The sequence below is a fragment of the Molothrus aeneus genome, chromosome 8 (assembly GCF_037042795.1).
Source record: "Molothrus aeneus isolate 106 chromosome 8, BPBGC_Maene_1.0, whole genome shotgun sequence".
Lineage (NCBI taxonomy): Eukaryota > Metazoa > Chordata > Aves > Passeriformes > Icteridae > Molothrus > Molothrus aeneus.
In genome coordinates, this window is record NC_089653.1 from 34,065,160 (window position 1) to 34,081,900 (window position 16,741).

Here is a 16,741-nt window from a genome sequence, read left to right on the forward strand (position 1 = left end):
GGAATGACTTCCAGGCTACCCCAGCTGCCTTTTTGAGGCGTTTAGGTTCAGCTCTGCTCCCAGGAGTTTCCACGGTCATCTGCAGCCACTGAACCCAGGGATTCCTCAGCAGGGCTGGGGGGATTTGGGCTGATTTAGGAACTGAGCTGGGCACTCCTGCACGGCCCCTGGGCTGCTTTTCCCTGGTTCCTGTCTGGAATCTCCTGGGATCAGGCACTGTGGAATTGGGTCATTTGTGACCCTACAAATGTGAACTCCCCAGGTTCTGCAGGAGCAGGGAGCAGTGCTGGGTCCTGGCTCCACCTCCGTTGCTTGCAGATGTTGGGTCTGTGCTGAAGGAACAGTGCCTCAACTCATCCCAAAAAATGTCCCAACATCTGTGCAAGCACTTCAAAATGTGACCTATGGCTGCACCCCCTCCCACTTATATTTATTCATTTATTTATTCATGCTAACCCAGAGTAAGATTTAAGATGTTCAGGACCTGAAATTTCCCAATTTTCAGCCTGTGTGGAGCATCCTTATTTCTGTCAGTGTGAAACTTCTCTGTGTTGCTTCACCTTTGGTTCTCAGCAGTTGTTCCACTCACAAAATCACTCCATTATCCCACAGTTTCCTGTTTGCTGTAATGAAGACAACTGGATTTTTGATAGTCTATTAAATGGTCTATTAAATAATGTGGTTGCTGGAGGGACCCTGGTGATTCTGTGTGGAGTGGCAGAATAATAACTCTGTGATTCAGATGCTGCCTGGATTTCCTTTCTATTCCAGCTGTTGGAAATGTTTCCCTGAGAGTTTGCATAAATCTTCCTCCTTCTCAGCTGGCCTGCAGCCAGCACAGATCCACTTGTTCTGCTGGAACCTGGGATATTCAGCAGATGGGGAAGCTCCCAACTGTTGGAATTGTCAGTCCAAGATGCAGAAGACAGGATGGCCTGAAGCTAAAAATCATGGGATTAATTATAGGATAAAATCTGGATAATTATAAAATAAAAAATCTGGACAGATATAAAATTATTTCTCAATCTGGATTAATAAAGTGAAGAAAGGTGTTATTCACCTTTGTGATGGGACAGCAGAACTCCTCTAATCTTGGCCTGGGAATATTTTTGGGCAGCTCTTTATATTTTAGCTCCAACCCAAACTGGATCTCCAGGTATGAGGTACCTTAAAAGCCTCCTGACCACCTCAGTGTTGAGGGCTCTGTCTCCAGACACTGCACTGATAAGGTTTGATAAGGCTCTCATTGATCTGTGGGACTTGTGTTGGAGCAGAGCCTGAAAATGTTTCTTGTCTCAAGCTCCAATACTTGAAGGTCACAGCTTAATTTCCCTTGAGGGTCCTGATCCCAAAGGCACAGGGATGGTCCTGATGAGATTCCAGTTCAGGGATTGTTCTGAACTGGGGGTGAATTCCCTCCCTGGCCATTGGCAGTGGTGCAGGCTGCTGGACATTGCTGTAGTAATGTGTGTGCTGATAAAATGATGTTAAACTTTTCCCTTTTTCCCTCTGTTCTTCAGTTTTTCTCCTCCACCTCTGAAATATCGCGTTTACATTCCAATTAGTGCATTATTACCCCAAATCCTCACCATGGTGTAGCACCACAGGAAGCCTGTGCAGTGAAATGTTGGGTTTTTTCTCCAGCCAGTGCCCATTCTTCACTGGCAGATGGACTTTTACTCCACAGGGCTGAAAATGAACAGCACCAAATCCCAACACTCCTTCCCTTTCCTGTTCCATCCAAGCACAAACAATTAAAAGTGCCTTAAACCACTCCAAATGCAATGAAGGCAGCTTTTTGTCCAGTGTTTCTGCTAGGGAAGGGTTTTATGGTGTGACTGTGGTTTCTATCCCCAACACCTCACCAATGATTGTGCTCTCTGCCCTTTGGGCTGAGCAGGGAGGACTTTGCTGCTCTGGATTCACGTAAAGCTCCCTTGGGTTCTGCTCTGCTCTTTCTGGGCTCAGAGATGCTCAGAAGTCCCCACATTCTCAGGTAAGGACTTATTTCATCCCAACGTTGGCTTTATGCCCTCTTGGGGGTTGGAACAGCACAACCTTTAAGGTCCCTTCCAACCCAATTCTCTGATTCTTTCATGGTTTTATGGAAGGAGAACAACAGGAGTTCCTTTCCTGTGGTTGGATGGTCTGATAGCACTGTTCCCTTTGCCATCTTGTATATTTTTATATTCTTATATTTTCATTCTATATACTTATATAACTCTTAGATTCAATGGATAAATTGATTCCAGGACAGACGTGACATTTCTTTTCCATAAAACCTGTCAATGTTTTTACTCCTGGGCCTCATTTCTGTGGTTTTCCTTATCCAGGAGCTCTGGGGGAGGAGCTGAGACCCTTTGGGTGATCACCTTCCACCCTCCACATCACTTTATAATCCTCATTCCTTCCTTCAGCATAATTTTCCCTGTAATCTGAAAATCAGGGTAAAACTTCTCTGTTTCTTTCTTTCCCTTTCACTTGCCCCAAGGAATTATTGGAGTTCTCTCTGAGGGCTCTGTGCATTGAGACTTTGTATTTGTGCTTTGTGTTGCTGTGTCAACACTTAAATTATTTTAGTGTTTTTGTGGTGACATCTCAGTATTTTCCATTTGTTCTGCAGGACCCATTTCTTTAGTACATTCAGAACTTCCTGGTGAATTTAAAACCCAAACTGCTGCAAACTCCAGGGATCAGAGACCTCCAAAAGCGTTGCAGTTCTGGGCGTTCTGGTTGTGCCTTGAATTGCTCAGAGTTGCGTCTTGAGAGCACAGAGGCTCAGAAATGAAAATTTTGGAGTGGTCTCTTCAGAGTTTGAGGCCAACATTTTTTTTTTTTGGTGGTGATTTTGCATAAACTCATCACTCCCTTCTCCTCCTCAGCAATGGGGCTCACACTGAACTTTGGCTGAAGAGGTGACATCACCCTTCTGAGCAATTTCCCAATTCAGATTTTGGGTTCTGTACCCACAAAAAAAAAGTGTAGTCAGAGAATGAGGTCTGTGCTAGAGCCTGGAAATTATTTTATTCTGTTGTTGTTGCCTGATGGAACTTAATTCTTTAAAAAACTTATCCTTTTCTATATCTGTCACCTGCAATTCGTTTGCAGCCTTACTCCAGTGGGAAATCCCATTTCCCTGTGTTACCAACCATCCCTGGATTTGAGCTGCAGGCTCTGGTTCCTTCCCAGGCTCACTGGATAGCTGGGAGGGAATTATTGGCCATGATTGGATGCAGCTGCTGCAGCTCTTGGAAAGGCTGAAAAACTCTTCTGAAAGACTCTTCAAGATGGTTCTGATAAATTCGAAGTTGGAGAGTTTTTATTTGCTTTCCATTAAAAAGCCATAAAAGAGACAACTGCTCGTATGTTGCAGGAGGAATTCCTTTACCCTGTTGAGAGATGGCAGATGGAAAAACAGGAATTTTATGTTGCAGTGATAGCTGGCATGTTGTACATGTTAATGTCCTGCTTCCCATCTTCAACAAATCTCTAAATTTGGGTTTGAGACAGTGGAAAGATCAGAACCTGTTTCCTGATGGCTGTTTGGGGCTGCTTTCTGCTCTGTGTGTGTGTGACCACAACTCCCTGACTCACCCCCTGCTCCTTTGCCCTCCCAGTCTGGAGACCCAGGGAAGGTTTGACTCCCAGTTTTGCTCTTTTGTGTCACTTTTTGCTCACTGCTGGCACTATCAGGGGTTCCTGTGTCCTCAGGGTGGGCTTTGGGCTCTGCTGTCCACCCTGTGCCCCCAGCAGAAGCTGCTGCAGGAGAGTTTTGTCCCCTGGTTGCTCTCCAGGCCAAAGCAATGGACAAGCTGAACAGAACAGCTGCTCTTGCTGACATTCAAAATCTGCCTTTTCTGATGGAACAGATAATTTTTGTGGCAGCCCAAGAGATGAGATCCTTATTTCCCTGAACATCTTCGATGGATATGAAGGCAATATTTTGCTTTCTCTGATTTATGGGTGTGCCTTGCCAATGCCAGCAGATGAAATGGATTTTCACTTGAGATTGTGGAGACTCTTAACAGATGTGCATTTATTTCTCTCTCCTCTGTTCCTCCAGAAGATTTGCACATCCTGGCAGACACCACAAGCTTTGTTTTGGGTTTGAAGAGCACAGGAAGGGTTTATGCTACTGTTTGCATGAGCCACGAGAGCTGGAGCAGCTTTCCTTGGGCTTGCTGCTTCCTTAGGATTTGCTTCTCTTCTCCAGTCCCTGGGATGGAAATTTTATCCCTTTCTAATTCGCACTGATAATGTTTAGTAGAACTCTGAATGTTTTGTCACCTCGTTATCAGGTGTTTGGCACCAAACATTGGCTGATAGACTCCCCTTACTTTGTCTTCACTTATTTCTCTATTCCAGCCTTTCGTGCCAGGGGGTTTTTGGCTGTTCCCAAAGTCAGTTGCCAGGGGACAGCTCTCCCCATCTCCATCGTGTTCCTGCACCTCTTCCCACTTCTGGGAATTTCAGAAGCAGTGAAACACGGTGGATTTATGTCCCTGAGTTGCTTTTTATGGGATGCTGGTGCTTCACTTCCTGTACACTCCACAGGATTTGTCCTTTCAAGGGATCAGGGTAAACCCCTGGGTGTGGGGTGGTCCTGGGACACCGATGGACACCTGAGCGTCATTTGGTGTGTGTGGGGGAGCAGAGGGGGCTGGGGAAACTTCAGGGACTGGTTTTGGGGTCTGCCCAGGTGTGGCAGTCCCTGGGGGTGAGGGATTGGCTCCTTTTTGGTGAAGGATCAGCAGGACCTGGGTATCCTGAGGGCAGGAGCAGCTCCCCAGTGAGGAAAGGCTGGGATGGTCAGCGTGGACAGGAGCAGCTCCAGGGAGAGCTCAGAGCCCCTGGCAGGGCCTGAAGGGGCTCCAGGAGAGCTGCAGAGGGACTGGGGACAAGGATGGAGGGACAGGACACAGGGAATGGATTTAGCTGGGAGAGGATAAATTTGGATGGGAGATTGGGAATTGGGAATTGTTCCCTGGCAGGGTGGGCAGGCCCTGGCACAGGTGCCCAGAGCAGCTGGGGCTGCCCCTGGATCCCTGGCAGTGCCCAAGGCCAGGCTGGACACTGGGACACCCTGGGACAGTGGGAGGTGTCCCTGCCATGGCAGGGGTGGTCTAGACATCCTTTAAAGTTCCCTTCCAACCCAAACCATTTTTATTTTAGGATTCTTTGCCTTGCTGCAGCCCCAGGCCACGATGACTCGGTGTGCAGACAGGTGAGCTGAGCTCAGTCCTGTCCTTGCTGAAGGAAAAGTCCCTGTTCCCAGGCTGGGAGGGAATTTTTGGGAGCTGCTGCTGCTCCTCACTCCCCGCTCCTGCAGCTCTCTGGGAATGTGCAGCTTTCCCAGCCATCCACCCGATGGCAGCACAGCGATGGATTCACACTCCCGGCCTTCCCTTCAATCCCTCGCTCCCACAGAAGCAGCAGGTTTTCCACAATCCCAAAAAACAAACAAACAAAAAACCCACAAAAAAACCCCCCAAAAAACCAAAAAAACAAACCAAAAAAAAACCCAAAAAACCCCACAACCAAACAAAAAAACCAAAAAAACCCCCAAACCCCAAAATCCCCCAAAACAAAAAAACACCAAAAAGCCAAACCAAAAACCCCACACCAACCCAACCAAAACCCCCAAATTCTTTAAATTATTTTAAAGAAAATTTTTAAAAAATATTTTTTAAAAAAAGCTTTTTTTTTTTTTTTCCCTCTTATCATATTGTCCAACATTTTTGTTTAAACTCCCCGTTGAGATATATATATTTACTAAATAATTCCAATAGTTCTGACTTCTGGTAAAACGCTGCAGCACATATAAAAACAGACCTCAGAAATTCCCAGCATGTGGCTAAAAAACCCCATTTTCTGAGTGGATGGAACTGGGCTTTCCAGTTCAGCCTCGTGCAATTGCAAGTGCATTAAGTCATGAAGGAGGGTAATACAATGTGCCATCATTTTCAAGTAATTTAATCACGAAAACTAAAAATTTGGAAGCAAACAGATATTTTACTTAATAGAAACCATCTGCACTGTACAGTAGGCAAATTGTATAAAAATGAATAAAACTGTCTCTGGAGGAAAATGACTCAGGCACCAGCTTATATAATGAAGATGTATATGTGCCTTTTAGCATTTGCATTGTCTATTAGAGTAGGTAAATCGCAGTGCTGGTGTAAGGAAACAGCTCCAGGTTTTATTGCCATCCTGTGACTGATGGCAAAGGCAGCAGGGGAAGTCATTCCTTTAGAGGGGGCTTGCTCCACATCCCAAATGCTTTGGGTGGCAAAGCTTCACTGCTGGGGCACATTTTAGGCTTTTCCTGGGGAAGGGTTTTCCCTGATTTGGGCTTTTCTTGCTTGGTTCAGGCCTGGCTTATTTGGGATTGTCCAGAGATCTTTCTATTGAGACTTTTCAACTGGAGTTTTATTTGGTAGAGCTGGTGGATGAGTTTTAACCAGGTTCTTTAAAATGATATTTTAAATTTCTCCTTCAAACTGGTCCTTTAAACCCCCACCCAGCCTGTTTCAGACCCCAAATGCTTTGGATGGGAAAGCTTTACTGGTGGGGACACATTTTAGGCTTTTCCTGGGGAAGGACTTTCCCTGATTTGGGCTTTTCTTGTTTGGCTTATTTGGGATTGTCCAGAGAGGATTTGCTACTGGCTTTTATTTGCCAGAGCTGGTGGATGAGTTTTAAACTGGTCCTTTAAAGTAGTCCCATAGAGTTGTCCTCTAAACTAGTTTATTTAAATTGATCCTTTAAACATGTCCTCCAAACTGGTCCCTTAAACTGGTCCTTTAAACCCCCACCCAGTCTGTTCCACACCCCAAATGCTTTGGATGGGAAAGCTTCACTTTCATTTTTGGCTTTTCCTGGGGAAGGGTTTTCCCTCAGTTGGGCTTTTTTGCCTGGTTTATCTGGGATTGTCCAGGGAGGATTTGCCACTGGAGTTTTATTTGGTAGAGCTGGTGGATGAGTTTTAAACAGGTCCTTTAAATTGATATTTTAAATTTCTCCTTTAAACCCTCACCCAGCTTGTTCTAGACCCCAAATGCTTTGGATGAGAAATCTTTACAGGTGGGGGATGTTTTAGGCAGATTGCTTTTCCTGGGGAAGGATTTTACCTCTGTTGAGCTTTTGGCTGCTTGATTCAAGCCTGGCTTATTTGGGCTTGTCCAGGGAGGATTTGCTACTGAACTTTTATTTGGCAGAGCTGGGTGGATGAGCTTTAAACTGGTATTTTAAACAGGTCCTTTAAACTGGTTCTTTACTTTTAATTTAATTTTAATTTAAATTTGGTCCTTCAAAGCCCACCCAGAGAAGGGGCAGGTTTGGCTGGTCCCTGCTGCTGGCACCTCTCCCTTCCCCTGTTGTTGAAGGACAGATTTCCCTACTTTTCCAAATATTTATTCCCTGGCATTCGGCAGCTTCCCTAAATGATGGCAAATAATATGAATTATTCAACCACAGGGCTGCAAGAGCCCGCCTCCAGCCTGCTTTTAAAATGAAGTTTACAAGAGCCACTTGCAGGGGCTGAGATTGAACACTGGAAATCAATGTGCCCTGCTTTAAAAGCTTTGGATTCTTTCTCCCAAATCCACAATGAGATCTGGTGAGAAAAGAAGGAATTTTCTGGCACATTTTTTAACAAAGAAATGTCCCAACTTCCTGATGTTATTCCTGCTTTTACTTTCTCAGCTGGAATATTGAAGGATGGGGGGAGGAGGGAAACCTGGTTGATACAGAAGCAGCTTTATTTTTATTTTTGGTTTGGGAAGAGTAAGGAGGCAAAAGCAGAATCAGTTTCCCCTTGAATATTAAAGCATGTTTAGTGATGAGAACATTTCACATTAACAAATATGTAGAGTAAAAATACGTCCCAAAAGACTGAGACTTCTGTGAATTTAAACCAAATTAGATGCAATTTTCTGCCCTGATATTCTCACTTTTTGTTGTTGTAACCCCCAGATCCACACAAGGCTCACCTGCCCAGGACTGGAGCTGCTGTTTCGCACCTGGAACAAAAACCTCACCAATATTTTGGGTAAAAATCTGCTTTTTTTAATTTTCTTTTTTTCTGAGTGTGGCTTTGGGTGTTTTTGATATTCCCCCGTGGTGTTTGACTGTAAAAGTTCTTTAAAAAAGGAGCAAATCCTTGGGATCCAGAGTCTGTTTTTTAGCAGACAACAGCGTCAAGGTCAGATTTGGGGCTGAATTGTTCAAAAATGGATAATTAGGGGGAAGATTTTTTGGGGAGCTCCAAGCCACCCTGGTCAAGGCAGTGGGAGTAATTCCTGACTTCAATAACCTGGATTAAAAACTTTCTGACAAAAAATCCACACAGATTTTAGCTCAGACCTGCTGCATTGGGAGGAAATGAGGCCATCAAGTTTAGAGCAGGATCATTCCCATGCCCTTAAATACTTTATTAACACTACTTTATTAATTAACATCCATTGCATTCATGAAAATGAAAATGTCTTTGCTTGCCCATTCAAATCTGAATTTAAAAAACTCCTTACCTGTGGGTTTTTTTTGTGAAAATGTAACTCACTTTGGGAAATCTCAGTTATTTCCTTTTTTTTTTTTTTTTTAACTGAGAGATGTAAGGAATTTAAGCCCTTACAGATTTGTAATGTTCAAAATATACTATTTTGTGTGTTCCTAAACCACAGGCAGAAAGAGCAGTTTATCTTTTTATTTTTAAATTTGACGATTAATAGCCAGTAAAACATGAAACTCTGAAATGGAAAGAGCCCCCGAGTCCAAAAGCACAAAGGAAATGGCTTCAGAATGAAGACATTTATTTTCTTCTTGCTTTCTTGTCCCATGGTTTATTTAGTTTCATGTGATTTGTGCCAGGACAAAGTGTGTTCTATAAACAAAAAAAGGGAAAAGGTTAAACCAGTAATGAAGTGCAATGATAATAAAAAATAATGATGATAAAAAAAAAAAAGAGAAAAAGATGATTAACAAAAAGAAAAGAAAGGTGAGGAGTTACAAATGCAGAGTGGGTGAGACCGTGCGACCCCAAACAACAGATTTATTAGGGAATTAAAATAACTGTGTTTTTGGGGGAAAGGGGAGGGTTCAGAGCTCCATGGAGCAGGAGCACCAATCCCAGATCCACACGATGGCACTCTTAAGCTTTCAAACGATTCCATCCCCAGCTCCCAACATTTCACCCAATCCTGGTTTTTTTATCCCCTGCCAAAAGCCAAGGAGGAGTTGGAGGGGGGGGGGGGAACAGAACGCCCAGAACTTGGAGTCCCCCAGGAAATCCCAGAGTCCTGAGCTGTCCCCATCCCACCTCTGCTGGGACCCCGGGAGCTGCGTCCCAAAGGATTTGGGGACGGGCAGGACGCCCTGCAAGGGGGCAGGGAGGCACAGGGCTGTCTGAAGGAAAGGACACCTGACAATCCAGCTCTAGAGGCACCCAAAAAATCAGTTTAAAATCCCTTCTGCACGGCAAGGGGGCCACAAAGCCCCCAGCCCCAGAGCGAGCTGGTGTCAGGACACTGCTGGGGAAAAAGGTCAGAGTTGTTGTTCTGGAGCTTTCTCTGCACAGCCTGAGCTGTACAGAAGTCAGGAGTGTTTGTTATTGAGGGTGCTTCATAAACAAGAGTTCTGCAGGTCCATCTGGAGCACTAAATTCCATAGGGAAGGGAAGGGAAGGGAAGGGAAGGGAAGGGAAGGGAAGGGAAGGGAAGGGAAGGGAAGGGAAGGGAAGGGAAGGGAAGGGAAGGCTGGGGGGTGTTGAGGCAGATCCTGCCCTTCCCAGAGCTCTCATTCCAAGGCTGCATCACCCTGGCCAGGAGGGATGGTGGAAAATGCAGCAAATCACTGCACAGCCATGGAAGCAATTCCTGCTCCTTTCTCCCCTCTGCCCTCCTGCCAGGCAGGTTTGGGCTTTGTGCTCGGGGCTCAGGGAGGATTTTCCACCTTCCCTGTCTGCCGTGGTTGCCCAGGCAGCAGCTTGAACCCTCTCACAAAGCTCAGCCTGGGGTTGGGTACAGGTTGCTGACCTCCTGTGTTTTCCTGGCAGGGGAAATAACAAGACCTTGCTCCTTTGTTTCCTCCTTCACCTGAAAGGATCCTCTACCTTTGGATGCAGAGCTCCAAATTCTCCACCAGGTCTTGACCACCAGTGTTAAAGCCACTGCTCCTGCTGGGGCAGCCTGTGCCAGGCTGCTGATCAGGGAAGAGTTTCTCCTCACCCTTGCACTGATCCAAAAGAAAAGGGCATTTCATCAGCAGCTGGAGCGGGAGTGAAGTCTGGAAGGTTCCAGCAGAGCCGCTGGGTCACCTGTCCTCATATCAAGGAGCCCTCGCTGCAGGAGTGGGAATTAATCCTGAAAAAGTGGCACAACCCCTTATTAAAAACTCAGTGGCAAAGGGTCACTGCAACACCAAATCAGGGGCAGCCAGAGCACAGCATCCTCGAGAAAAAGGACAAATTTCTGACTCTTACACCAAATGAGCCCTTTGTGGGGAGGATTCTCAGGTGCCAGTGTAACCCACATCCTCAAGGTACAAAAATAATGCACATCCTAAAGGTCCCAATATAATGCATATCCTAAAGAACCCAGTATAATGCACATCCTAAAGGTACAAAAATGCACATCCTAAAGGTCCCAGTAAAATGCACATCCTGAAGGTCCCAATGTAATGCATATCCTAAAGATCCCAGTATAATGCACATCCTAAAGGTACAAAAATGCACATCCTGAAGGTCCCAATATAATGCACATCCTGAAGGTACCAGAGTAAGACACCCCCTGAAGGTCCCAGCACACTGGAAGAGGGGCTGGTACCAGTCTGGGGCTCTGCAGATGAAAGAGCTCTTCCCCCGTGCTGGGATGTGCCCAGTCCTGGTGGGTTTTGGGCTGTCAGGGGGAAGCAGGGTGGGTTGGGCAGGGGCAGGGCAGGAGCTGGGAGTGAAGATTCCTTCCTGGTCCTCTTCCTGCTGCTTTCTGGGTGTCTGTGGGCTTGGGGTCCTGTCCTTGCTGTCACTCAGCACCCACAGGGGCTCTCCTGAGAGGGGGGGAGAGAGGCTCCTGAGCTGTGCTGGATCACATCTCTCGAGAGCTGCCAAGCTGGGGTTAGAGGGCATCCTCAAGGGAGTGTCCAAAACCAACATGATTATCTTGGTTATTAATATTTGCATTGGCGTTGCTGTGGGTTTGTGTGGAGAAGCACAGTCCCTCCCCTGCTTGGTGCTGCACGGCTGCTGAGCCTGGGAGCAGCAGCTGGCCCAGCTCCAGAGTGGACAATCCCATTGTTTTGGGGTTTTCCTAAATGTCAGGAGAGTTTGTGGTGCAATCTGTGTTAGTGGCACCTCCTTTGGGGCAAATCCTGACACTGGCCCAAGGATGTGATGAACTGAGCCTGGTGTAGATCTTCTGGATCTTCAAAGGAGAGGTAGGACCTGTATTTTAGATGGGTGTGGCACATTTGGGCATATTTTTCCAGCATTCCTAGGTATCCCAGGCACTTTAATTCTCTGTATTTTCCCTCTAAAATCAATCAATTTTTGCTGAAATTTAGTCCACTGTCACTTATTAAGAAGCGCCCCCAACCTTTACAAAACAATTCCTGGCATTCCAGGGGTTAAAAATAATTCACTCCTTGAATTTTTCAGCTCTTGATTAGACAAGAGATTATTTGGACCAACCATAAAACAATGATTTGGGCAGAATTCACTCTCTGCCTATGTTCTGCCTTATTTTTCCTAAAGAAATCCTTTTGTTTTGATTTTTGGAGCATGAGGAGGTCAAGTGTCATCCCTAGCTCTTTTTCTTTTCTTTTTTTTTTCTTTTTTTTTTCTTTTTTTCTCTTTTTTTAAAGTGTTCTAGTGCATTTAATAGAAATATAATGGAGATTTATTGCTGGAGATAGAGTTTCGTACTGAGATTCCATCACTGGGTTGAGTTCATTAGTTCTAAAAAACTCCCCTTTTTTTTCATTGCTGAGCACATCCTCGCTGTGTTTTCTTGCTAACTGAAGCAGGAAATTGGGTTGGTTTGTAAATATGCTAAAAAACAATAGATCTGTGCCTGAGAAGAAGAACTTGGTGTTGTCTCAAGTTCTTGGCAGAGCTTTTCCCTGGAACAGTCTGGGCAGGGAATGGGGCAGGGACTCATCAGTGCAGTTATGGGATCTCTCTGGAGGTCACCTGCATTTTGGGCTGCAGGGAGGGGAATTTATCCCACTTCATTCTGCATGTGGGGAGCAAAAGGCCCAGGCCATTCCCATGGGGGCTGCAGCAGCTTTGGGGGGTGCTGGTTCTTCCTCTGCACCCCAATTCTGCAGCCCAGCCCTGGGTTTGGGGGCCAGGCCTGAGCTTTCCCCTCCTGAAATGCAGAATGCTCAATGAATGGCAAAAGTGCTTTTAAAAGGGGCTCGTGGAACACTTTGAAAATATTAATTAGTGTGTTGAAGCATTCTGCATAGCATATCATAGTAAAACTGCTCCAGGGGGTTGCTTGGAATGAATTATTAATATGAATCCCTCTCTCCCTTATGCTTCACACCCTGATTTTATGGGACTTGGCGTGGGTTGGGGTGTCTATTAGATTCACTTATTGCCTGTTTAGTGGGAGTACTTTGTAGACTGCATCAAAAGGTCACTGTTATATTTTTTTTCCAGAATCCCAAATTTTAATCAGTGAAAAAGACTGAATTCTCCCAAATGTGGAGGGAGAGCTATGAAGAAAAAATTAAAAAAAAAAACAAGAAGAAAATCACCACCAAGCTATGACTGAAATAATTTTGTGTGCAAGTCCAGGCCCTGGGCCCAGGCTGGTTGAGGAGCATCACTGTGGGGTTTTCCAGAGCTGAAATGGCACAGCCACATGCAAATCCCACCTCCAGCCTTGTCCAAACCACTCCAAGATGAGCAATTCTGCTAAAACACTCTTGTAACATGCTCATGCTTCCTTCACAGCCATTTAGATGCCTTGTACCACAAGTAGAGAATTCATTAAATTCACAGAGCACAGTTCCTTTTCCCCTCTTGGCTTTACAATATCACAGAGCTGAACCTGTTAACCTAACACTGAAAGAGAAAAGCTGTGCTTAAAAAAAAAAAAAATTGTTTTTCAGCTCTTGAGGTCTGTTTTGATGAAGTCCCTCGTGTGCAAATATAAATAAATCCATAAAGTAATTTGACTTTTAATTCATACTTGGATTATGGAAATATTTGTATTTGCATGGCTGCTAGACTGAATTACAAAGGGGTTTGAGGGTCCAGTTTTCAGTCTTAGAAGAGAAGAAACAGGAAAATGATGGTTTAGGAAACAGTGGCACCTGTGACCCAGAGAATGCCAAGGGACAAAGGGTTGTGGCAAACCCCAATTTGTTATCACAGAACCCCAGGCTGGTTTGGGTTGAAGGGAATTTAAAACTCATCCCATTGCACCAGGGACACCTCCCACTGTCCCAGCTGCTCCCAGCCCCAGTGTCCAACCTGGCCTTGGGCACTGCCAGGGATCCAGGGGCAGCCACAGCTGCTCTGGGAATCCCATCCCAGCCCCTCCCCACCCTCGTGGGAACAATTCCCGCCCAAAATCCCATCCAAATTTACCCTCCTCCAGCTAAAACCCTTCCCCTTCATCCTGTTCTGCAGAGGGACACTGAACTTTGGGCTTTGGTCTCATCCCATATCCAGAATTTCCAGTGTCTGCAGCACTGCTCTGAGTGCTGAAGACGGAGGGAACATTTTCCCCGTAATAATAAACAAAAAAAGGAAATGAATAAGAAGTTGATTTCTGCATCTGAAAATAGATGCTTAAAAATAGATCTGAGTGGCACCTTTGAAAGTCCAAGGAGATGGAGTTTAAGCTTTCTCTGCAAGAAGCAAAAGAAAAGAAGAAAGGGAAAGCTGCTCACAAACAGCAGTGACATTCTGGAAGCAGAAAGGTTTCAGTTTATTTATGGTGTTAAAAACTTCAGGCAGAGTCATCATTTTAAAAAGCAAATCGCAGAGTGAAAAATGCCAAGGAGATTACTAATAATGGCACTTCTTTTCCCCTTTTTCTTCCTTTTCAAAAAATTTTAATTAAAAAAAACAAAAGGTGAGAGACAGCATGTTCCACTGGAGTCTAATAGAGAGCATAAATCTGCACCATCTGCAGAAGTTTGACACAGATTTGCCTCTCTTGCTGTACTTCCCAGGAGTTCTGAGCTGCAATTCCTTGTTGATGACAGCTCACTGCAATTATGACAGAAAGCAATCATTAGCATCAGCCCTTCCTTACTTTTAGGAGAACCAGCAGCTTTTTCATTTGTTTTGTTTTGTTTTGTTTTGTTTTGTTTTGTTTTTTTTGGTTTTTTTTTAAACCAATCCTGAGAACTCCCCCTGCTTTAGGAGTTTAGCTGCTGATGGATTTTTCTAAGGAAAGGATCATCTTACGCTTTCTCAAGTTGTGAGTGTTATTGGCTCTAGGAAATGTCTTTTTTTTCTGCTTTTTTTTTTTGTTCCAGAGGAGAAATGTTGCCAACTGATTAATATTTTAAGCATGTAGACAACCTGCAGACCTTGCTCTTTGACTCAGATTTCTCCTTTCTCCCCTCCCCAAAAATGGTTTCGCTGCTTTAAACTCATTGTTCAGATTTCTTACTCCCAGGTGAGATGTGATTATTTATTCACTTCATGTCACCAAAATTCAGGACAAATAATTCTAGAAAGAGTTCAGCAAACAGTTAAAACAATATCACGTGGAATCTCTGTGGAGTTTGGCTGAGATTTCAGCTTCTTGCTTAAAATTATGTGGGTCAGCCTCATGATGTGGGCAGTGAATAGGAAAATCTGCTGCATTTCAGGCAATGAATTTTCCCTGTCTTTAAAGAAAATGCTGGTGATGTTTAGTGCAACAACATCTAGGATGCCAATTTAGGGGTTTGTGTGTGCTCAAGGTAGTCCAAAGCAAGTTACAGTGTGCAGTTCAGCTCCTCTGGATAATTCATGGAGATTTGGTTTTATTTATTATTCAGATTTGGAATTCAATATTCCACATTCTCGTGTGCAAGTGTAAGCTGAGAAATTGAGAGTTTTAGTGAGAAAAGAGAGATAAAGGAGCTGGAGAACTTCCAGTGGCTTCTCTGTGCTGGCCAAGCCCCAAATCCATTGTGGCTTTTTGTGGACCTTGAGGATGGGTGAGAAGAGCCACCCCAAAATTTCACCAAAACTGGAAAGTTGGTGGTTAAAATGAAAAGACCCTGTTTGATAGAATTTTTCTCTAATAAATTCTGCATTATTTCTCTTCATAGGACCTATTTCTCTTCCCATCCCTTTTATTTGTTCACTCTTGATTCATATCTACATGAGAATTTCACTTTGGACTACTTTGAATAAGCACCAAATCCAGCCTTTAATTTTCTTCATTTGTTAGTATTTGAATGTCCTTCTTCCCACCCCAGGTTTCTCCTGAATTGTTAGTTTGACTTTACTCTTGTGGAAAGGTTCATGGGAATAACTTCTAGAGCACAACAGACATGGCAAGTGCAGCAGAATAAATTCTGATTTAAAAATTAAAAGGAAATAGAGAATTTCTTCATATTGAGAGTCCTGAATGGCAACTGGCAATGAGTAAATTGCACAAAAGGTGCTGTGCAGACCTTACATGAGTTGAGAGAGAAGATTCTTCTGCCAGGGAATGTTAGGAGGATTTACAGTTCAGAAAAGGTGTAAATAAAAAGGATTCAGAACTATAAAAACATATTTATGGAAAAACTGGTTCTGTACCTTAGAGGTTCTCCCTTTCTTTTGGCTTCTTGTGACTCTAATTCTGATTTTGCTCCTGCTCCCTGGTGAGAGTCAGTAACTCCTCATCAACTTTCTGCTTTCGCTGAGATCGGGGACCCATTTAGGTGCCCTCAACCTGGGCCTACCTGAGTTTTTCATCTGCAGGCAAGCTGGGTTTGAGCTCGTTTTAGTGGTAAAATCTGCATCTTAAATATTTGCAGAGTTCCTCACATCTGTTGTAAAACCACAGATGTGCCTCTCCGTAGATATATATACTTCAGTGTGATATATTATGTTTTATAATTAAAATTTTATTGAATTTTAATATAAAAACAAATTCATACATTAAAAATTAAGTAGAGAACAAACATGTGTGGTATCAGGAGGATACAAGCTCCAGTGCAGTAGGACAACAACATCTGACCCATAAAAAACACCCTGCTTTACTTCTAAAATACCTTTGTGGCCGGGAGATTAGTGGGATGCATTATTGAGGTTCCAATATTTGGGGAAAATAATATTGTTTTGTCACTTCCATTGATGAGGAAAGGAGCAGCTTTTGAAATCCCTCCATTAAACACTGGAAAACAAATGAATTTTGACAGAGCATGGCCTCCCAGCCAGCAGAGAGAGTTATTTGTGGGATAAAGTCAATAATTTAGAGCAAAATAAAGGGCTTTATTTCTTGCAGTGTCCAGGGGAGCACAAGAATTTGGATACTGGAAATCTGAGCTTGAATCTAGGAATAACCCAGCCCTTACTTGCCCTCCTTCCCTGGGCAAAGGTAAGCATTGGTTACACAGAGTAACTTACTCCTTGTAGGATGTGTCAGGCAGGATGGAGAGGCAAGAGCTTGGAGTGCCCAGAAGAGGGGGAATGGTTTCAAACCATTGGGGTTAGATGGGATTTCAATGGTTTCAAACCATTGGGGTTAGATGGGATTTCAATGGTTTCAAACCATTGGGGTTAGATGGGATTTTGGGCAGGAAT